At 36.6% G+C, this 25,184-nt stretch overlaps 1 protein-coding gene and 1 pseudogene across 3 annotated transcripts in view; one reads left to right on the top strand and one right to left on the bottom strand.

Moving 5' to 3' along the window:
- KLF8 (KLF transcription factor 8) overlaps positions 1-25,184 on the bottom strand; it is a 358,727-nt gene that overhangs the window by 300,941 nt on the left and 32,602 nt on the right. Inside the window, exon 2 of one of the 3 annotated variants that reach the window (XM_067023451.1) lies at positions 10,566-10,620. The exons of the other annotated variants lie outside the window; for them this stretch is intronic. The gene's annotated coding sequence lies outside the window, so the exon portion shown is untranslated. The remainder of the gene's footprint in view (positions 1-10,565; positions 10,621-25,184) is intronic. 3 annotated transcript variants of the gene reach the window in all.
- LOC131747789 (TIR domain-containing adapter molecule 2-like) lies at positions 7,293-7,999 on the top strand (annotated as a pseudogene).

The raw sequence follows: 25,184 nt of genomic DNA on the forward strand, positions 1-25,184 counted from the left end.
CAATTTAACTGGTCTACCTGACCTTGGGGCATTGTCTAGTGAAAAATTACCAGCATGAAACTTCACAAACCACTTTTGACATATTTGATCAGTCACAGCACCTTCCCCAAAAACAGCACAAATCTTTTTTTGCATTTCAGTTCCATTTTTACCTTTCTTGAAATAATAAAGCATAATATGGAGAAAATGTTGCTTTTTTCTTCCATCTTCAATATTAAAATGGCTACACAAAAATTCACCAATTTTGATAAGTTTTTAAAAAATGAACACTGATATGACAGCTGTCAATACAATCTAACAAAATTTTCTGAATGAAGTTAAAGACAACTAAACACTACTAAAACCATCTTAGAGAAAACACCAAACAGACTTTTTGGCCAACCGTATAGTAGAAAGAAAGAAATCATAAAGATCAGAGCAGAAATAAATGAAATAGAGAAGGAGGAAACAATAGAAAAGATGAAACAAAAAGCTGGTTCTTTGAAAAGATAAATAAAATGATAAACTTTAGTGAGACACATCAAGAAGAAAGGGAGAGAGCCCAAAACAATGAAATTAAAAATGAAAAAGAAGTAACAAGTGACAACACAGAAATACCCAGAAGCATAAGAAACTACTAAAAGCAACTATATGCCAATGAAATGGGCAACCTAGAAGAAATGGAAAGTTCTTAGAAAGTTACAATCTCCCAGGAATGAACCAGGAAAAAATAGAACATATGGACAGACCAATCACAAATTGAAATCGAAACTGTGATTTAAAACTCCCAACAAACAAAAGTCCAGGACCTGATGGCTTGACAGGTGAATACTATCAAACATTTAGAGACAAGTTAACACCTATCCTTCTGAAAGTATTCTAAAAATTGTAGAGGAAGGAACACTCCCAAACTCATTCTATGAGGCCACAATCACCCTGATACCAAAAACAGACAAAGATATCATACACACACAAAAAAGTTACAAGGCAATATCACTGATAAACAAAGATGCAGAAATCCTCAACAAAATATTAGCAAACTGAATCCAACAATACATTAAAAGGATGAAACATCACAATCAAGTGGGATTTATCCCAGGAATCCAAGGATTTTTAAAATATCTTCAAATCAATCAGTGTGATATACCACATTAACAAATTGAAGAATAAAAACCATATGATCATCTTAATAGATGCAGAAAAACTTTTGATGAAATTCAACATCCATTTATGATAAAAGATTCTCCAGAAAGTGGGCATAGAGGGAACATACCTCAACATAATAAAAGCCATGTATGACAAACCCACAGCTAGCATCATACTCAAAGGTGAAAAACTGAAAGTATTCCTCTATGATCAGGAACAAAACAAGGTTGCTCACTCTCACCACCTTTATTCAACATAGATTTGGAAGGCCTAGCCACAGAAATCAGAGAGGAAAAAGCAATAAAATGAATCCAAATTGGAAAAGAAGTAAAATGTCACTGTTTGCAGATGACATGATACTATACATAGAAAATCCTAAAGATACTACCAGAAAACTACTGTAACTCATCAATGAATTTGGTAATATTGCAGGATATAAAATTAATACACAGAAATCTGTTGCATTTCTATACATTAACAATGAAAGATCAGAAAGAGAAATAAAGGAAACATATAGTAAATGCTGGAGAGTGTGTGTAGAAAAAGGAACCCTTCTGCACTGCTGGTGGGAATATAAGTTGGTATAGTCACTATGGAGAACAGTATGGAGGTTCCTTAAAAAACTAAAAATAGAGTTACCATATGATCCTGCAATCCCACTCCTGGGGATATATCTGAAGAAAACTATAATTCAGAAAGATACATGCACTCCAATTTTCATAGCAGCACTGTTTACAATAGCCAAGACATAGAAGCAATGTAAAAGTCTGTTGACAGATGAATGGATAAAGAAGATGTGGTATATATACACAATAGAATATTACTCACCAGTAAAAAAAACAATGAAATAATGCCATTTGTAGCAACATGAGTGGACCTAGAGATTATCATACTAAGTGAAGTAAGGCAGACAGAGAAAGACAAATATCATATGGTATCACTTATATGTGGAATATTTTTTAAAAATATATAAATGAACTTATATACAAAACAGAAATAGACCCACAGACACAGAAAACAAACATATGGTTACCAAAGGGGAAGGGGTGAGGGATAAATTACGAGTTCAGGATTAACATATGCACACTACTATATATAAAACAGATAGCCTAAAAAGACCTACTGTATAGCACAGGAAACTATACTCAATATTTTGTAATAACTTATAAGGGAAAAGAATCTGAAATAGAATATTTATATATAACTGAATCATTGTGTTGTACACCTGAAACTAACACAACACTGTAAATCAACTATACTTCAATTTTTAAAAATCCAAAAAAACTCTTCCTTTTGATTGGAGTATTTAGTCAATTTACAATTAATGTAATTATGGATAAGTTGGATTTACATATGCCTCTCTGCTATTTGTTTTATACATTGTTTTAACCTTTTCGTTTCTCTACACCTCCATTACTGCTTCTTTGTCCCTTAAATTTTTTGCAACATACCATCTTAATTCCCTTGTTTGTTTTACTATATTTTGAATATACAATAAGATCCAAAAATTTGCTCTTCCTCATATTTTGTGTTATAATTTTCCTACAAAATAATGTTTATACATTGTATGCCCATCAACACACCTATGGACATCTCATTCTCTAGATTTTACTTTTAAGCTTTTCTGGCTAACTTATTTTTCACTCCAACTCTTACCTATTGCCTCAGGCAGTCATAATGTTAAATAGTTGTTTCTGATTGTTTTCGACAAATGTCCTAGGTGAATTGGTTATTGACACTGAGGTAGCTCTTAATCAGGTCAGTAAAAGACAGCCTTGTATATGGGGTCTTCCCATAAACTTCCAGACAGGTAAAATAACAATTTTCCAAGAATGGGATTTTGAAAAAGGTCCAACCCTATTCTGCCCCCTCCAGTGGCTGCCTTGTTGCTGGTTTTCTCTGTGATCACACACTGTTAGTTTTCAAGGCTACTGCAGAACTGGGAGGGGGCATGGGAATAGGCAAGTTAAAATGCTACAAAGCTTACTGAGATACAGAGGTTTTTAATAAATGCTCAGTGGAGTTCTACAAGTTTTGGTTAATTTCCAGAGCTTTGAAAACATTGACTATGACCATTTTGCCAGTATCCTCATTGCATTTATGAATGAGAGGTATTCTGGTAATCTTTGCTCCACCATTCTCACTGATGTCACAGCAGATTATTAATTTCACATATTTTATGTAAGGTTTTTGTTATTGTTATTTCTTGGTTTTAATAATTTTGGTCAAATATGGTTAACACCTGCCTTGAATTTTTTGCCAAACTGCATTATTTTACTCTATGCTCCTTTGTGTAAATCATTGGGACCTCAATTACACAATTCCCATGTCCTGAATGAGGCTATGAAATATGTCTGAAGAATATCTTTGACCTGCACACAGCTATTCTTTTGTCCAAGCCCAATTCCAAGATGAAGTTATAATATATTCAGTTACATACGTGGCTTTGGATACCAGGTTTTTATTAGAAGATATCAACCTACATACTACTCATTTGCATATTCAGTCATATTTCTGAAATATATATATATATATATATATACATATATATATATATATATATATATATATATAAAACAAGCCATCTATCTGAATGTTCTAGAAGCACACTCTGGAACAAAATATCTGTAGTGTGATACTGCATCCACACACTAAAACCTGCTCTTTTTTTGCTACCTTGGCACCATTCTCCACTCCATTGCCCAAATCAGAAACACAGTATTCACCTTTTACTTCCTCCTCTCCAACAACAAATCAATAACCAAATCTTGATTATGCCACATCACCTCATTTATATCTTTAGAATCTGCCTACCTCTCTTCAGCCCAGTGCCTACTACCTTACTTCAGGCTCTACATCTTTCACTCAGAATATCACAAAAGCCTCCAAACTGTCTTCCTGCCACTAGTCTCTCCTCTCTTCCAGGAATACTCCATACTACTGTTGCATGATGTTTCTAAATACTAAAATCATTAGCATGCCCTACACATACTGACCTTCACAATTTTTCTGACCTCAGAGCTCTTGCCTTCTATAAACAAAGGTCCTGTCTTAAACAGTGCCCCTAGCTGATTACATGCTGATTTCCATTTTGTTCAAATGCTACATTGGAGGCACAAAACCAACACATTTAGTGCATGTAGAATTCTAGAAATGACAGAGTACATGGAAACATTTGTTCCTCCTCTGACACACCTCTAAACTCCTCTCTAAGAAGAATGAACACTTATATGACTAGTCAAATTTCAAAATATATCAGATCATGGTTGTGGTCAGTTCTCTGTTCTCTTACTGATCAAGCTTATCTGTGTGGTCATCTGTCATATCGCAGCCAACAATCAGGTAAGGCCCTGAGATGTAGGTTTTGGTTTAGGTAGAGGAAAGAGGCCCCATAGGGCTCTGGACTTAATCATAAGCTCCAGCCTGACTTACCACAGTACTCTGAGTAGAATTCTGGATAACAAGTATCTACTTTGCTTCTCACAACCATTGTTTCTTGTGTGTATCTTCCTCAGGAACTTTGTAGAAAGGAGAGCTATGGTCTAAGGTAGGAATTAGAGATTCCTTGGTCTTCTGAGCCCAACATCATTAAATTCTACTTTTATTTCTAAAAATATACATTCATAGAAAAAAATCAGCTTCGGGACTTTATTGTCTCAAATAAGCCTCATAGCTAACTCTATGTGATGGCATCTGTTTTTGATGCTTTCATTTTTATTGAAGTATAGTTGATTTACAATATTAGTTTCAGGTGGTGTACAACATAGTGTTTCAATATTTTTATAGGTTTTACTCCATTTAGAGTTATTATAAAATAATGGTTATATTTACCTGTACTGTACACTATATCCTTGTTCCTTATTTATTTTAAACATAGTAGTTTGTGTCTCCTAATCCCATACCCCTATATCACCATTCTTCCCTTTCCCTCTCCACACTGCTAACAAATAGTATGTTCTTTATATCTGTGAGTCTGTTTGTTTTGTTAGATACATTGTTTGTTTTATTTTTTAGATTCCACATATAAGTAATAACATAGAGAATCTTTCTTTTTCTGCCTTATTTCAGCAAGCATAATACACTCTAGATCCATCTGCATTTTTGCAATGGACAGAGTTTCATTCTGTTTTATGGCTGAGTAATGTTTCACTATATATATATATATATATATATATGTATATATATATATATATATATATATATATATATATATATATATATATATATATATATATATATATATATAATCTTCATTATCCATTAGTCTGTTGATGGACACTTAGGTTGCTTCCATATCTTGGCTATTGTAAATACTGCTGCTATGAACATTGTGGTGCATGTATCTTTTCAAATTAGTGTTTTTGTTTTCCTCTGATATATACCCAGCAGTGGAATTGCTGGACCATATGATACTTCTATTTTTAGTTTTTGATGATAGCCATTCTGACTGGTGTGAGGTAATATCTCATTGTTGTTTTGATTTGCATTTCTCTAATAATTAGTGATGTTGAGCATCTTTTCATGAATCTGCATAGAGCAAGTGTTAATACATAAGCTGAATATTTATGAAGATAATTCAATGACCCTTAAAACAGACAGCAAGGAGCAACTTGCTGAAGAAAAAAAGTGCGTTTTATACCTAGCCATTCTCAGTGCTCTCTCAAAGAAACATTTTAAAACAGCAACAATGGTTTTAGAAAGATCCACTGTCCATGAGAAATAGAAGGCTAATGAGTACATCAACAATAAACAATAATCTTGGGGACTGATTTCATATCAAATGGCTGACAAGATTTGGTCATATTTCTGTAATCCAGTACTAAGTTTTCAATTATAGTCATGAGATTAACTATAATATACGAATGGCTATTATAAATTTTTTAAGATGATGATGAGTTGTTTCCTTTCTCATTCTGGAAATAATACAGAATTCAATGCCTTCAGACCCTAAAATTGTGATTGAACAAGAAGCTTGTTCAACTACCTTTCTCAGAAATATGTGGAAAGGAGAATGTTAGCTACATTTCCGAGATGGTTCATGGAGAGACTAAATGAACTCCACAATTAGCACCAGCTTCATATTTATAGGACAATCCTACATAGATACAGATGCCCACAACTTATAAGTTTTACCATGAGATACACACATAAACACACACATCCTTCACTCTCTGTCTCTCTCTGTTACTCTGTCCTTGTGTCTGTATCTATCTGTCTCTGTCTTTCTCATCCTCTTTCTCTCTCTTGGGTTCATCTTAAAACACACATACACACATAGTATAACCATATGTAATTGCTGATATTCAACCATTTTTGACCTGAAAAATGACAATTTCATATGGTTACACTGAATATAAGCATATATTAAATATTACATAATAAATAAGTATATATTACACAATATATATTTATATGTATGTGCATGTATATTTTTTCCCAAACAGTTACGCAATACCAGCTTCCATGAACATCAAACCACCAAACTTTGCCCATAGAACATAATTCAGCAATTATCACTAGTTGCATTCTACTTTTCACGTGACACACACACACATTCATACACAACAACAGGGGAAATTCAAAAGGCTTCACTATCATTTCCACTTAGAGCTATGTCAAAGGTAGTTTCCTTTTTTTCCCTCTGAGTAGCATATTATTATTGATAGCTAATAATATGGAAATTAAAATTAATAAGACTGGTGGGGTCACCGCCGCCCATGGCACAACGACCTGGGTCCCACCAGGCCTTCAGAGCCATGGGCCAGCGAGGCCAGCCTCCAAGGGTTAAGTGGCAGCGAGTCTCAAAAATGAGGGGACTCAGCAGTCCCCAGACATGCACGCAGGGACGGTAGGCATGGGTATGGGATTTGCAGCGCACCATGGACTCCACACCTCTCCCTCTGGATGTCTGGGGGAAGTCACACAGCACTCCATAGGAGAGGAAGACAAAAAAATCATGGGGCCACGCCACCACCCTCCTTCCAGGTGTCCCGCCTGAGTTCTTTTGTAGCACCTGCTATCCGGAATGGAGTACCATTGCAATGAGTCCTAATTGTCTACTTATTCTGGCTTCACATCCCTAAATCCAAGCAGGTCTTATCTTGGTGCAGGAATGAAAATAAATGCTGGGAAATAAATAAAGCTTTCTTCTGACTTTGATATTTATAATGGGTATGGGGAAGCTCAAAACAAATCCCTGCTCTTTCTCTCTCTTAGGGTAAATATCACAGTGTGGATACAAATCAAAGACATTATGAGTCAGATTCCAAGAAATCTCCCTGCGTGATGGTGCTGAGCATAGCAATACAACAGAGATACAAACAGCAGAGCAGGAGGGAGCTGAGGGAGTGGAAGATATGCCTGAAGTGGAAGCAGAAGAGGTGTTCTCTCAAATTTGTGATATTGCTGAAGATGACAGAGCCGAAGCTCTCAGAGTCCAGAATCTGCTGCAAAGTGACTTTGCCATCAAACCTGAAATAATTTTGCTGAGACGCCATGTGGCAAACAGCATTTACAGAATTTAGATGATGCTGTAAAGAGGTCTGCCTGGTCAATCTCATTATTGACTGAAAACTTTTAAAGAGATACCTGGTGTAAGTAAGTCCCAGTTCTATATGTCCCTAATGAACTCCATTGACAGACAGCACAAACACAACTCTGTATTTGTTGTATATCTGTATATCCCCATGTGGCCCCTGAACAACCCCCTGCCCTGAGAAAGGACTCCCTTTGCTCTGTGAACCATCAATGCCCTAGAGAAAGTTATGGCTTTCCTACACAACTAGGAAGAAATTTTCAGGAGTCTGTGTATAAGATACAACAAACTATATGGAAAGAGACAAGAAATATGGTACAAAGGCAATTTATTGCCTGAGATGAAACACACAACACACAGCTGGCTCTTGTTTGTAAACAAATGATATCTCTTCACTTGAGAGAGCAAATTTCTAGGGAAAAGTTTAAATAAAAGAAAACCTTACTCTACATAAACCTATGGAGCACAAGAAAGATAAATTTCTCCAGGGCAATCTATAGAATTGTGATACTTTTTGATATTTTGATAAAATTGAGATTGTCAGAGCTTCAAGAACTTTCCTCTTATAGTTTTCTTAGTTCATGAATATGACAGAGGATATTTTAAATTCATATTCTTTGTACTGAACCTTGAATGAAAGATTATAGGATAGACATTTTTAAAAATATGATAACACTTTCATTTTGCTCTCAAAGGACACACAGAAGAAAATGGCCCTGAGAGACCTGACCACCCTCCCTCTTGAGGTGCCTGTCCTGTATATTGTAATAAAGCATCCCCGGTATTGTCACCCAGAAATATGGATAGTCAGAATAAAACATTTAGAATGGGGGTGCTGATAAATATGAAACCAAAAGAAGATGTGAAAATGGTAGGACTTTTGAAAAGAATCCAATCAAATGTGTTTTCCTTTCTGCTTGAATTTGCATGTTTGGAAGCAATTCCTACTACTGATTAGGAGCGCATTTGATAGTGTTGTGGTAGGGACTCCATGAGTTCTGTTGAGATGTCCCCTGGAGCCTGAAGATCTCCATGCCAGTCATCAACTGTAACTAGGGCTTTATTTGAAGAGCTTCTGAAAGGTGTATGTGTCCTGGGCCTTTAAAATCTCTAAATATTAATTTAAATTCTTTTATTAAATTAAATTCCTTTAAAATCAATAACCTCTCTTATGGCAGCCTTTAAAAATTCTCACACAAAACGCTCTATCCAGGAAATATTTCTCAGCTAGGTGATCAGAGTAGACTGACTGTGTGTGCATGTGTGTGTGTGTGTTTATTTTTAGATTTGGGATAGAAGTAGGAGATATGTTTTATTGCCATCCCTTTTAGTGCCCCACACTCATAGCAAGCCAGAGGGGCCCCAAATAGACTGACTCCTTTCCCTCACAGCCATTCTGCCCCAGCTGAGAATGAGGAAGAACCATCATGTCCAGAGCAGGGACAGGATGATATATTAAGCATGTCATGTTGTAACTAAAGCACCTGATGGACAATCAGGAGACCTTGTTCTAGTCCAATTGCTGCCACTGAGGATGAATGTGACCATGGGCAAGCAATTTACTCTCCTTACTGTGAAATAAAAAGGATTGGATTGATGGATCTCTAAAGGCCTTTGTCTTCTTCCAGAATGTGAACAACTAGGAACCAGAAAATGGAACAAGGAAAAAAAGGAATTTTATAATGTGATATATATTATAATAGATGTAGGAAGGTATATGCCTACAATGAAAGGATATTCTTATATGTTTACAACATAATTGATTTCTAATGCTGTCCATTATACTTTTATAGTCACAGAAAAGAATTACAATACATGCTTACTCAGATTTTTTTAAAATACATTTTTATAGGGACCCTTGAGCAAAGACATTCTGCCTGATTTTTCATTTTTCTTATCTGCACTTCTCCATATCCCCTACTAACACTGGGGTCTGCTCACATCTTTCTGTAGCATACCTCTTCATACTTATGAACCAACATGTTTCCTGAGGAACTTCTTCCATAATCCTGCAAGTAAGTCAAATCTCCTCCTCTACTAGTACGTATCAAAGATGAGATTCTTCTCATTGTATGGTGACTTAAAGTTCCTTTCTCTCATAGTAGTTTACTACTCACTTATCTTTTTCAATTTTAATGATAAGTATTCATTTTTTGCCATACTGCTTCCTGTATCTCCAATTACATGTACAAATAAAACATTAAACACTCACCCTCCCTGCCTGCCAAAGCTGGATGGTGTTTTTTAAATAAGCGTTTTTATTCTTTACTCTTGACTAAACTTGATTATTTCTAATGCCAATGAAGACTGTGGAAAAGTTTTTGTGAAAAGATTTATCAATCTGTACTTCCTCATAGAGCACTAGGCACAATGTCTCATTCAATGTGGAGTTAAATATATGTTTATAATGTTAAATACTGAATAACTATATATGTTGAAATTAACAGTTGTAAGTAGGGATTATCAAAATAGCTAAACTGAGAATGAAAAGAAGTAAAGGTGTGGCCTTAGGGATGTGTGTGTGGGTGTGTGTGTGTGACAGTGTGTGTATGCATGTACACATGTATAGATTCAGACTTACACACAGAGAGGGAAATTGTGTGAAATTTTGCCACATGCTGAAGAGCATCCATTTTGAGTACCTGTGGTCCTTACTGCTCACCCTGCAGCTTCACAGAAGAATCTGACAGAATTCCCAATGCCACATGACCCACAACATAAGGTAAACTTATCATCTAACCTAATAAGAGGTCCCCAGAAGTATGATGCCTCAAAACATCATTAAAAACCCAAGTTCTGTGGGAGCTTCAAGATGGCAGAAGAGTAAAAGGTGGAGATCAACTTCCTAGTCACAAATACATCAGAAACACATCTACATGTGGAAAAACTCCTACAGAACACTTACTGAATGCTGGCAGAAGACATCAGACCTCTCAAAAGGCAAGAGACTCTCCACGTACCTGGGGAGGGGAAAAGAAAAAAGAAAAAAACAGAGACAAAAGAATAGGAACGTGGCCTGCACCAGTGGGAGGGAGCTGTGAAGGAGGAAAAGTTTCCATACACTAGGAAGCCCCTTTGTGGGCGGAGACTGTGGGTGGCGGAGGGGGGAAGCTTCAGAGCCTTGGAGGAGGGAGCAGCAACAGGGGTGCAGAGGGCAAAGTGGAGAGATTCCCACACAGAGCATTGGTGCTGACAAGCACTCACCAGCCCGAGGCTGTCTTATCACCCACTGGGACAGGTTGGGGCTGGGACCTGAGGCTCGGGCTTCGGAAGTCAGATCCCAGGGAGAGGACAGGGGTTGGCTGCGTGAACACAGCCTGAAAGGGCTAGTGCACCACCTCTAGCCCGGAGGGAGTAGGGGAAAATGTCTGGAGCTGCTGGAGAGACAAGAGACTTTTTCTTGCCACTTTGTTTCCTGGTGTGTGAGGAGAGGGGATTAAGAGCACCACTTAAATGAGCTTCAGAGACGCGCGAGCCACAGCTATCACTGTGGACCCCAGAGACGGACATGAGATGCTAAGGCAGCTGCTGTTGCCACCAAGAAACCTGTGTGCAAGCACAGATCACTATCCACACCTCCCCTCCCGGGAGACTGTGAAGCCCGCCACTGCCACGGTCCCGTGATCCAGGGACAAATTCCCCGGGAGAAGGCACGCCACACCTTAGACTGGTGCAACCTCATGCTGGCCTCTGCCATCACAGGCTCGCCACACACTCCATAACCCTCCCAACCCTCGGCTTCAGTGAGCCAGAGCCCCCGAATCAGCTGCTTCTTTAACCCTGTCTGGACTGAGCTAAGAACAGATGCCCTCATGCACCCTACACAGAGGTGGGTCCAAATCCAAAGCTGAACCCCAGGAGCTGAGCCAAAAAAGAAGGGAAAGGGAAATTTCTTCCAGCAGCCTGAGAAGCAGCAGATTAAATCTCCACAATCAACTTGATTTACCCAGCATCTGTGGAAAACATGAAGAGACAAAGAATCTTCCCAAATTGAGGAGGTGGACCTGGGAGCAACACTATATATATATACTTTTTTCCCTTTTTCTCTTTTTGGGAGTGTGTATGTGTATGCTTCTGTGTGTGATTTTGTCTGTATAGCTTTGCTTTTACCATTTGTCCTAGGGTTCTGTTTGTCTGTGTTTTGTTTTTCTTTTTTTAATTTTCAAAATATTTTTCTTAATAATTATTTTTTAATTTTTATATTAATAACTTTATTTTATTCTTTCTTTCTTTCTTTCCTTTTTTTCTCCCTTTTGTTCTGAGCCAACTGGACGACAGGCTCTTGGTGCTGCAGCCAGGCATCAGGGCTGTGCCTCTGAGGTGGGGGAGCCAAGTTCAGGACACTGGTCCTCCAAGAGACCTCTCAGCTACACATAACATCAAATGGTGAAAATATCCCAGAGATCTCCAACTCAATGCCAAGACCCAGCTCAAATCAATGAACAGAAAGCTACAGTGCTGGAAACCCTATGACAAACAATTAGCAAGACAGGAACACAACCCCAGACATTGGCAGAGAGGCTGCCTAAAATCTTAACAAGGAAACAGACACCGCAAAACACACAACCTGATTTGGACTTGCCCACCAGAAAAACAGGATCCAGCGTCATCCACCAGAACACAGGTACTAGCCTCCTCCACCAAGAAGCCTACAGAAAACACTGAATCAACTAAAGCCACTGGGGAGAGACAGCAAAAATAACGGGCAATACAAACCTGCAGCCTGCTAAAAGGAGTCCCCAAACACAGTAAGTTACGCAAAATGAGAAGACAGAGAAACACACAGCAGATGAAGGAGCAAGGCAAAAATGCACCAGACCTAACAAATGAAGAGGAAATAGGTAGTCTACCTGAAAAATAATTCAAAATAATTATAGAAAAGATGATCCAAAATCTTGGAAATAGAATGGAGAAAATACAAGAAACGTTTAACAATGAACTAGAAGAACTAAAAAGCAAACAAACAGTGATGAACAACACAATAAATGAAATTAAAAATTCTCTAGAAGGGATCAGTAGTAGAAAAACTGAGACAGAAGAACGGATAAGTGACCTGGAAGATAAAATGGTGGAAATAGCTACTGCAGAGCAGAACAAAGAGAAAAGAATGAAAAGAATTGAGGACAGACTCAGAGACCTCTGAGACAACAGTAAATGCACCAACATTCGAATTATAGGGGTCTCAGAAGAAGAAGAGAAAAAGAAACGGACCGAGAAAATATTTGAAGAGATTACAGTTGAAAAATTTCCTAACATGTGAAAGAAAATAATCAATTCCAGGAAGCAGAGAGGGTCCCATACAGGACAAATCTAAGGAGAAACACACCAAGACACATATTAATCAAACTATCAAATATTAAATACATAGATAAAATATTAAAATCAGCAAGGGAAAAGAAACAAATAACACACGAGGGAATCCCCATAAGGTTAACAGCTGATCTGTCAGCAGAAATTCTGAAAGTCAGAAGGGACTGGCAGGACATATTTAAAATGATGAAGGAGAAAAACCTACAACCAAGATTACTCTACCCAGCAGGGATCTCAGTGAGATTTGATGGAGAACTTAAAACTTTTACACACAAGCAAAATCTAAGAGAATTCAGCAACACCAAACCAGCTTTACAACAAATGCTAAAGGAACTTCTCTAGGCAGGAAACACAAGAGAAAGTAAACACTGACAAAAACAAAGCCAAAACAATTAAGAAAATGGTATTAGGAACATACATATCGATAATTATCTTAAATGTAAATGGATTACATTCTCCAACAAAAAGACATAGAATGGCTGAATGGATAGAAAACCAAGACCCATATATATGCTGTCTACAAGAGACCCACCTCAGACCTAGGGACATATAAAGACAGAAAGTGAGGATATGGAAAATGATATTCCATGCAAATTTAAATGAAAAGAAATCTGGAGTAGCAATTCTCATATCACAGAAAAGAGACTTAAAAGAAAGAATCTTACAAGAGACAAAGAAGGACACTATATAATGATCAAGGTATAAATCCAAAAAGAAGATATAACAATTGTAAATATTTATGCAACCAACATAGGTGCACCTCAATACATAAGCAAATATGAACAGCCATAAAAGGAGACATCGAAAGTAACAGAATCATATTAGGGGACTTTAACACCCCACTTTCAACAATGGACAGATCATCCAAAATGAAATTAAAAAAAGGAACACAAGCTTTAAGTGATACATTAAACAAGATGGACTTAATTGATATTTAAAGGACATTCCATCCCAAAACAACAAAATACACATTATTCTCAAGTGCTCATGGAACATTCTCCATGATAGATCATATCTTAGGTCACAAATCAAGCCCTGGTAAATATAAGAAAATTGAAATCATATCAAGTATTTTTTCCAACCACAACACTAGGAGACTAGATATCAATTACAGGAAAAGACCTGTAAAAAATACAAACACATGGAGGCTAAACAATAGACTACTTAATAACCAGAGAACAGTGAAGGAATCAAAGAAGAAATCAATAAATACCTAGAAACAAATGACAATGAAAACACAACGAACCAAAACCTATGGGAACCAGCAAAAGCAGTGCTAAGAGAGAAGTTTATAGCAATACAATCCTACCTTAAGAAACAAGAAACTTCTCGAATAAACAACCTAACTTTACACCTAAGGCAATTAGAGAAAGAAGAACAAAAAAACCCCAAACTTAGCAGGAGGAAAGACATCATAAATATCAGATCACAAATGAGTGAAAAAGAAATGAAGGGAATGATAGCAAAGATCAATAAAACTAAAAGCTGGTTCTTTCAGAAGATAAAAAAGTTGATAAAGCATTAGCAAGATTCATCAAGGAAAAAAGGGAGAAGACTCAAATCAATGGATTTAGAAATGAAAAAGAAGTAACTGACACTGCAGAAATACAAAGGACAATGAGAGATTACAACAAGAAACTATATGCCAATAACATGGACAACTTGGAAAAAATGGTCAAATTCTTAGAAATGCACAACTTTCCGAGACTAAACCACGAAGAAATAGAAAATATGAACACACCAATCACAAGCACTGAAATTGAAAGAGTGATTAAAAATTTTCCAACAAACAAAAGCCCAGGACCAGATGGCTTCCCAGGCAAATTGTATCAGTGATTTACAGAAGAGCTACCACCTATCCTTCTCAAACTCTTCCAAAATATAGCAGGGGGAGGAAGACACCAAAACTCACTCTGTGAGGCCACCATCACCATGATAGCAAAAGCAGAAAAGATGTCACAATGAGAGAAAACTGAAGGCCAATATCACTGATGAACATAGATGCAAAAATCCTCAATAAAATACTAGCAAACAGAATCCAACAGCACATTAAAAGGATCATACAACATGATCAAGTGGGGTTTATCCCAGGAATGCAAGGATTCTTCAATATACACAAATCAATCAATATGAGACACCATATTAATGAGCTGAAGGAGAAAAACCATATGATCATCTCAACAGATGCTGAGAAAGCATTTGACAAAATTCAACACCCATTTATGAAAAAAACCCTCCAAAAACTAGACATAGAGGGAACTTACCTCAATTTAATAAAGGTCATATATGACAAACCAATAGCCAACATCATCCTCAATCCTGGAAATCTGAAACAATTTCCATCAAGGTCAGGAACAAGACAATGTTGCCCACTCTCACCACTCTTATTCAAGGTAGTTTTGGAAGTTCTGTCCACAGCAATCAGAAAAGAAAAAAGAAATAAAGGAATCCAAATTGGAAAAGAAGAAGTAAAGCTGTCACTGTTTGCAGATGACATGATAGTATGCATAGAGAATCCTAAAGATGCTACCAGAAAACTGCTAGAGCTAATCAATGAATTTGGTAAGGTAGCAGGATACAAAATTAATGCACAGAAATCTCTTGGATTGCTATACACTAATGATGAAAAATCTGAAAGTGAAATTAAGAAAACTCCCATTTTCAACTGCAACAAAAAGAATAAAATACATAGGAATAAACCTACCTAAGTATTCAAAAGACCTGTATGCAGAAAATTATAAGACACTGATGAAAGAAATTAAAGATGATACAAATAGAAGGAGAGATATACCATGTTCTTCTATTGGAATAATCAAACTTGTAAAAATGACTCTACTACCCAACTCAATCTACAGATTCAATGCAATCCCTATATAAACTAGCACTGGCATTTTTCACAGAACTAGAACAAAAAATTTCACAATTTGTAAGGAAACACAAAAGACCCCGAATAACCAAAGTAATCTTGAGAAAGAAATGGGGCTGGAGGAATTAGGCTCCTGGACTTCAGACTATACTAAAAAGCTACAGTAATCCAGACAGTAGGGTACTGACAGAAAAACAGAAATATAGGTCAATGGAACAGGATAGAAAGCCCAGAGATAAACCCACCCACCTATGGTCACCTTATCTTCAATAAAGGAGGCAAGAATATACAGTGGAGAAAAGACAGTCACTTCAGTAAATGGTGCTGTGAATACTGGACAGCTACATGTGAAAGAATGAAATTAGAACACTCCCTAACACCATACAGAAAAATAAACTCAAAATGGATTAAAGAGTTAAATGTAAGGTCAGACACTATCAAACACTTAGAGGAAAACATAGGCAGAACACTCTATGACATAAATCACAGCAAAATACTTTTTGACCTACCTCCTACAGAAATGGAAAAAAAACACAAAAATAAATATGAGATGTAATGAAACTTAAAACTTTTGAGCAGCAGAGAAAACCATAAACAAGATGAAAAAACAACCCTCAGAATGGGAGAAAATATTTGCAAATGAAGCAACTGACAAAGGATTAATCGCCACAATTTATAAGCGACGCATGCAGTTTAATATCAAAAATAACAAACAATCCACAACCCAATCCCAAAATGGGCAGAAGACATAAATAGACATTTCTCCAAAGAATTTATACAGATTGGTATCAAATACATGAAAGAATGCACAGCATCACTAATCATTAGAGAAATGCAAATCAAAACTACAATGAGATATCTTCTCACAGCAGTCAGAATGGCCATCATTGAAAAATCTATAAACAATAAATGCTGGAGAGGCTGTGGAAAAAAGGGAACCCTCTTGCACTGTTGGTGGGAATGTAAATTGATACAGCCTCTATGGGGAACAGTATAGAGGTTCTTTAAAAAACTAAAAGTAGAACTACCATTGAAGCCAGCAATCCCACTACTATGCATATACCCCGAGAAAACTATAATTCAAAGAGTCATGTACCAAAATGTTCATTGCAGCTCTATCTACAATAGCCAGAACATGGAATCAACCAAAGTGCCAATCAACAAATGAATGAATAATGAAGATGTAGCACGTATATACAATGGAATATTACTCAGCCATAAAAAGAAACAAAACTGAGTTATTTGTAGTGAGGTGGATGGACATAGTCTGTCATACAGAGGGAAGTAAGTCAGAAAGAGAAAAACAAATACCATATGCTAACACATATATATGGAATCTAAGAAAGAAAAAAAAAGGTCATGAAGAACCTAGGGCTAAGATGGGAATAAAGACACAGACTTACTAGAGAATGGACTTGAGGATATGGGGAGGGGGAAGGGTAAGCTGTGATGAAGTGAGAGAGTGGCATGGACATATACACATTACCAAATATAAAATAGATAGTGGGAAACAGCCATATAGCACAGGGAGATCAGCTCAGTGATTTGTGACCACCTAGATGGGTGGGATAGGGAGGGTGGGAGGGAGGAAGATGCAAGAGGGAAGAGATATGGGAACATATGTATATGTATAACTGATTCACTTTGTTATAAAGCAGAAACTAACACACCCTTGTAAAGCAATTATATTCCAATAAAGATGTTAAAAAAATAATGCACAGAAATCTCTTGCATTCCTATACACTAATGATGAAAAATATGAAAGAGAAATTAAGGAAACACTCCCATTTACCATTGCAACAAAAATAATGAACTACCTAGGAATAAAGCTACCTAGGGAGACAAAACACCTGTATGCAGAAAACTATAAGACACTGATGATAGAAATTAAAGATGATACAAACAGATGGAGAGATATACCATGTTCTTGGACTGGAAAATCAATATTGTGAAAATAACTATACTACCCAAAGTAATCTACAGATTCATTGCAATCCCTATCAAACTACTGATGGCATTTTTACAGAACTAGGACAGAAAAACTCAAAATTTATATGAAGACACAAAAGATACCAAATAGCCAAAGCTCTCTTTACCGAAAAAAAAAACAGAGTTGGAGGAATCAGACGCCCTGACTTCAGACTATACTACAAAGCTACAGTTTGCAAGACAACATGGTAGCGGCACAGAAACAGAAATATAGGTCAATAGAACAGGATAGAAAGCCCAGAGATAAACCCACGCACATATGGAAACCTTATCTTTGATAAAGGAGGCAAGAATATACAGTGAAGAAAAGACAGTCTCTTCAATATGTGGTTCTGTGAAAACTGGACAGCTACATGTAAAAGAATGAAATTAGAACACTCCCTATCACCATACGGAAAAATAAACTCAAAATGGATTAGAGACCTAAATATAAGACTGGACACTATAAAACTCTTTGAGGGAAACATAAGATGAACACTCTTTGACATAAATCACAGCAAGATCCTTTTTGATCCACCTCCTACAGTAATGGTAATAAAAACAAAAATAAACAAATGGGACGTAATGAAACTTAAAAGCTTTTGCATAGCAAAGGAAACTACAAGCTAGACAAAAAGACAACTCTCAGAATGGGAGAATATATTTGCAAACGAATCATCAGACAAAGGATTAATTTCCAAAAAATATAAACAACTCATGCAGCTCAGTCGTAGAAGAACAAACAACCCAAATCCAAAAATGGGCAGGAGACCTAAATAGACATTTCTCCTAAGAAGATATACAGATGACCAATAAGCACATGAAAAGCTGCTCAATATCACTAATTACTAGAGAAATGCAAATCAGAACTACAATGAGGTATCACCTCACTCCAGTTAGAGTGGGTATCATCAGAAAATCTAAAAACAACAAATGCTGGAGAAGGTGGGGAGAAAAGGGAACGCTCTTGCACTGTTGGTGGGAATATAAATTGATACAGCCACTCTGGAGAATAGTACGGAGGTCCCTTAAAATACTAAGAATAGCATTACCATATGACCCAGCAATCCCACTACTGGGCATATACTCAGAGAAAACCATAATTCAAAAGACACATGCACCCCAATATTTATTGCAGCACTATTTATAATAGCCAGGTCATGGAATGAACCTAAATGTCCATCAACAGATGAATGGATAAAGGAGACGTGGTACATATATATAATGGAATATTACTCAGCCATAAAAAGCAATGACACTGGGTCATTTGTAGAGACGTGGATGGATCTAGAGACTGTCATACAGAGTGAAGTAAGGCAGAAAGAGAAAAAATATATCATATATTAACGCATATATGTGAAACCTAGAAAAATGGTACAGATGAACCAGTTTGCAGGGCAGAATTTGAGACACTGATGTAGAGAACTAACGTATGGACACCAAGAGGAGAAAGTGGTGGTAGATGAGTGGGTGTTGTGATGAATTGGGTGATTGGGATTGACATATATACACTAATATGTGTAAAATGGATAACTAATAAGAACCTGCTAAAAAAAAGAAGCTATTTTCCATTCAGAAAAAAAAAAAAGAAATACCATGTTATGTAGAAATGCCTCTTATGGGTATTTATCCAAAAGAACTGAAATCGTGATGACAGATATTTGCATTCCCATTTTCAGTGCAGCATATTTACAATAGCCAAGATGTGGAAACAACTTAAATGTCCATAGATACATGTATGAATAAAGAAAATATGAGATTAATATATATATTATTCAGTCTTTCAATATAAGGAGATCCTTCCATAGATGATGACATAGATCAACCTTGAGGATAATATACTAAGATAATTAACATTTGGGTAAATGTCAATGTTAAGTGTTCTTACCTCAGTTAAAAAAAATAGAAGGGGACGTGACCACGATATAAGATTGTAGCCATCACAATTTCGGAAATTTTATGAAAACCAGATATAAAGCCTTAAAAATAAAATGTGGGCCTTGAGCACAGTCTTAGTAAGAAGAACTCCACTTTGTAAGAGTTGTAACTAAAATTATTAAGTGGGTTAATAAATCTAATAGAAAAATGGACGCAAGAGCCATATCAGTGCTAGTATCAAATTTGTTCTACAAAAATTTTTGTGCCTAATGGTGTCTAAACAAAATATGAAAGTTCTTCCAATACCTGAAGAACATTGTAATGGCAAGCAATCAAAACATGTACACACACACACACACACACACACACACACACACACGAGTCCCATCTTTCATTTGATTTCAGCAGTCTACATTTTCTACAGTAGTAAATATTCTAACTATGTCTTGTGAATCCCAAAGTACTGGAAAGTAAGTGCCCATTCAAAAGTAGTTTATTTTATAACACCATAAATGCTACTAATTCTGTTGTCCATTTGAAATATGTAAGTTGTACTATTAAAACCAACAACAAAGGAGATCTTTATACATGTGGAAAAATACAAGTTTACCCCTTGTGTTCCCATTAATATATATGTAATTATTGATTATGCATTTATCTTTTAAATCATATAGAAAATAAGAGGAGATATGAACAAAACATATTAAAATATTGGTTTATATTTTTAAAGCATATATCCTTTATACAAAGCCTAGCTCAAATGTCATTTTTCTTATAAGACTTTCCTTGATTTCTAACAAATCAGAGTTCTTTGAACTCTCCCAGCACAATTGTATATAGTCTTATTGTTCCTTGGTGATAGAAGAGTGGAGTAGGAGTGGTGGAGGAAGAGAAATATACAAGGTTGATTATTTAGGCTTGAGGGTTTTTTTCTAGTACCAGCTGATGAAACAACCTTCTCTCTTTTATATACATCCTTCTCAATAATTTCTTAAACACCAGCAACATAGCTCCTCCCTTAAAAAGGCATAGGCTTTCAAGAGAGGTCTGAGGTATTACGACTGAAAAAGGTCCAAAGAAAGAAAACTTTTGTAGGCATATAGAGAAGCCTCCATCAGAGCAGCATTCTGGGTTGGAGTCATTAATTAAACCCTGGGCCGAAGTGGGTGACTTTTATTTGTAAACTAACATGCATATCTTCTCACAGAAATCTCCAGATGTTTCCATAGGTGACTTGTTGGTCACACCATAAATGCCTCACAATTTATCTCCTATACATAGACGATTATACCTCCTATATTTATATCATGACTGTGGTGATATCTTCTGTTTTATCTTCCAGATACATCCCTCCACTTTCTCCATCCTGCTTTGTGTCCCAGGAGACTAGCTTATATATACTCCATCAACAGGCTCCCCTCTCCTCTTGCTTTTGGTTGAGGTTTGGCCAATGAGTTACCAGCAAGAGTCTGGAAAGCAAATGGAGAGTATTGTTGAGGTATTTATTCTCCCAGCTTCTACACTGCAAGGTCGCTGTGGGCTGGCTACTTCCTTTAACCAAAGATCACAGCTCCTGTCAAGTAGCCCTCTACTCATACTGAGTTCCAGGAATCACTCCCTATTTGCACTCCTTAAGTCCTAGGAGTACTAATAGCACTCACTGTTATTATCTCTAGTATATTACACTATCCTTTGTGGTTTTCCTATCCCTTGCTCACACCTTTGTAAGTAGTTAAAGTATTAAACTCTCCTCAAATTACTTAATACGAATGTTGCATCTATTTTTTCTTCTAGGACCTTTACTGATGCAGCCTTCATAATAGATACCATCCAAAGAGTAATAGCTAACATTTAGTAAGTATTTATTGTTTGCTAGGCTTTATTCCAAACACCTGACATTTACTGATATATTTAAATCTTTACAACTACTCTATAAGTATTATTTTCTTCTCTACAAATCACTTCATTTCTCCTTTGTTTATCTCTGTTCCAGATATTTTTCTCTCCCTTTTACTGTGAAAGGTAATTGAAGCTAAATCTCCCTCCATAGTTCAAAGGAGTAGAAAGGAATAAGGCCCAGAATGCACTAAGGATTGCAAAAATAACAATAAGTGTAACATACTTTGTTTATATTCAGAGCAAGATAAGTAACAAATGGGTAGAGAAATTGCACAAGGTCAGTGGTGTAAATTTGATGAATGATATAGGGGAATATGCTCCTCACCTTCCATTTTACTTCTTTTTTTGTCCTTCTGTCATGAATAATAATTTTCAGGCTACAAAAAGTAAGGAGAAAAATGGGTAAACACAGATTGTTCGAAGGAGAGGCAGCAACAACCCATGATAAGCAAAACAGTAGAAAAATATAAATCTGTCTTACAAAGTTGTTAAAATCAGCCAACAGGAAGAGAAGTGAAAAGAAGAGTATAAGCAGACAGACCAAAGATGCAAACCAACGTCTAACTAGAAAAGAGGTCTTTGATTATCTTGTTCAGTACTTTTTTCAATGATACCACACTGCTATATGCAATTATATCATCTATCATATACAGTCTTGGATTGTTCTTTTTTGTTTCATGTGTCCCTGTTCTTCCAATAAACAGAGAAAGACCCTTCTTTTCCTTTTGAATCCCATGGTCTAAGCACAAATTAGATATCTGAAAAGAAAGTCATACTGAATTAGACTGAGAGCCTTGTGGATCCTTCAAAGCCATGGGAGTAAATAGGATTGAGGAGTTATTGGGCTAAGATGCAGTTTATAGGAATAACATGGCAACTTAGAACATCATACCTGTAGCCTTCATTTATGCATTCACTTATTCATTCATTCAACAGATATTTATTGAGAACCTATTCTGTACTAAAACCCATAAATGCTTTAGGATAGCTATTCACTGATTCAATCAGAACCATCTTGCACTGTTGGTGGGAAAGTAAATTGATACAGCCACTATGGAGAACAGTATGGAGGTTCCTTAAAAATCTAAAAATAGAACTACCATACTACCCAGCAATCCCACTACTGGGCATATACCCTGAGAAAAACATAATTCAAAAGAGTCATGTACCACAATGTTCATTGCAGCTCTATTTACAATAGCTAGGACATGGAAGCAACCTAAGTGTCCATCGACAGATGAATGGATAAAGAAGATATGGTACATATATACAATGGATATTACTCAGCCATAAAAGGAAACGAAATTGAGTTATTTGTAGTGAGGTGGATGGACCTAGATTCTGTCATACAGAGTGAAGTAAGTCAGAAACAGAAAAAGCAATACAGTATGCTAACACATATATATGGAATCTAAAAAAAAAAAAAGGTAATGAAGAACCTAGGGGCAAGACGGGAATAAAGACACAGACCTACTGGTGAATAGACTTGAGGACACGGGGAGGGGTAATGGTAAGCTAGGACAAAGTGAGAGAGTGGCATGGACATATATACACTACCAAATATAAAATAGATAGCTAGTGGGAAGCAGCCGCATAGCACAGGGATATCAGTTAGGTGCTTTGTGACCACCTAGGGGGGTGGGATAGGGAGGGTGGGAGGGAGGGAGATGCAAGAAGGAAGATATATGGGGATATATGTATATGTATAACTGATTCACTTTGTTATAAAGCAGAAACTATTACACCACTGTAAAGCAATTATACTCCAATAAATATATTAAAAAGTATATATATATTTTCGGAGTGTCAACCATGTGCCAGAAACAATTTTAGGCACTTTGATACATGAAATAAAAATGGCCCTTGCTCTCATAGACCTTACAGTCTATTAGGGGAAGGGAGACACTAAAAATAACAAAAATTGATTAATTACAATTTTATATGTGATAAAAACGAGAAGTACAAAGCACAATGAGAGTGAACCATGGGGAAAACTGATGTAGTCCAAGGTTCGGAGACAGTTTCACTGAGGACATGAACTTTGAGTTAAAAGAGAAAAGATGAGTAGGAGTTAAGAAAAAGAAGGGGTGGAGGAGTGGACAGAGAACACAGCAGGCAAAGAGAAAAGATAGTACAAAGGCCTTGATGTGAAAAATAACATAGAACATCAAGCCACTACAAGAGGACCAGTGTAGCAGGAATAGAGTGAGAAAAGAAAAGAGTGATACGAGATGATGTTGAAGGGACAGGGATAATTAAGAGAGAAATCATTCTTTGTTTTTAGCTTCCTCAAATCACTTTATCTCTCCTTCCTTCCTCCCTATCCCTGATCATGAAGAGCCTTTGTAAAATGTCCGGACTTTATTCCAAGAGCAATCGGAAGCTTTTGAAGGAGGATTCTGATCAAGAGGTGAGATGATATAATGTATAATTCTAAAAGATCACACTGACTACTGTGTGGAGAATGGGTTGTAAGAGTACATTTGAAGAAGATAGTATGCAAAGTGGTTAATGTTTCAAGAAGGAAGGAGTGATTAACCCCATCAAATTCCACATAGAAATAGAGAGTGAGCACTGACATGTGTCTACTGAGTGAAAAGGAAGTCACCATGACCTCTACAGGGAAGTTTTGGGGGAGTGTTGGAAGTTGAAGCAAGACTGTTATATTGAGTAAGTGAGAGCTGAGGCAATGTACCCAGTGAATGAATACAACCCTTTTGAGAAATCTGGCTGAGGAGAATGTATAGATTTACTTGTTTGTTTGTGGGAAAGAAGGGTGATTTTTTTAAGATATAAGAGACTACAGCATATTTATTTACTGATAGAGAAGCTTCTATAGAGACAGAGAAGTTGAAGATATTAAAGAGAGAAACAGTAATGTTTCTGAGAAGGCAGAAATGAGTGAGATCTAATGCACAAGCAGAAGATTGGCCATAGAAAGAACCTCGTCCTCCATCATAACAAGAGGGAAAGAAGAAAGAATGGGTACAGATGCAGATACTCATTTTTGCCCACCCTGAGGTTACTAAGGTATTATGGGTGGGTGCATGACTTGAGTTCAGCTCATGGTTTCTTCTGCCCAGGACATTTGATCCTGCAGTAAATGATGCAGAGAAACAGGAAGATAAAAGTTTACATTTTACAAGCGATAGCAGCAACAACATATAGTTTCTAGGGGGCAGCAGTTGAGATTATTTCACGGTCAGTGGACATTGGCAGAGATGGCATCGGTGCCTGCAGTGGCATACCAGTATCAGTTGTGGTAACAGCAGTGTCTGTATCAGATGGTTCCTATAATGCAATTATGGCCATGGTGCTTGGATCTTGCCCATTTTCTGAGTCTAATTCTCCAGGTTTCCTAGTAATTCTACCAGTTACTCAGTATGCCTTCCAGAAAGCCCTCATCTATTAAAGTTACACAGAGCTGGTTTCAATGCTTGCAACCATGAAGACTGATTGATACCACTATGAGGGAAGGACATAATATTTTGTTTAAAAAATAAGATATCAAATTCACTGTTAAGGAATTTGGATTTCATACAGTCAGAGTTTGTAAGCTGGAGGTCTATTAGCCAAAAGGTTATTTTGTAATTTTAGGTTATC

The sequence above is a fragment of the Kogia breviceps genome, chromosome X (genome assembly GCF_026419965.1).
Source record: "Kogia breviceps isolate mKogBre1 chromosome X, mKogBre1 haplotype 1, whole genome shotgun sequence".
NCBI lineage: Eukaryota > Metazoa > Chordata > Mammalia > Artiodactyla > Physeteridae > Kogia > Kogia breviceps.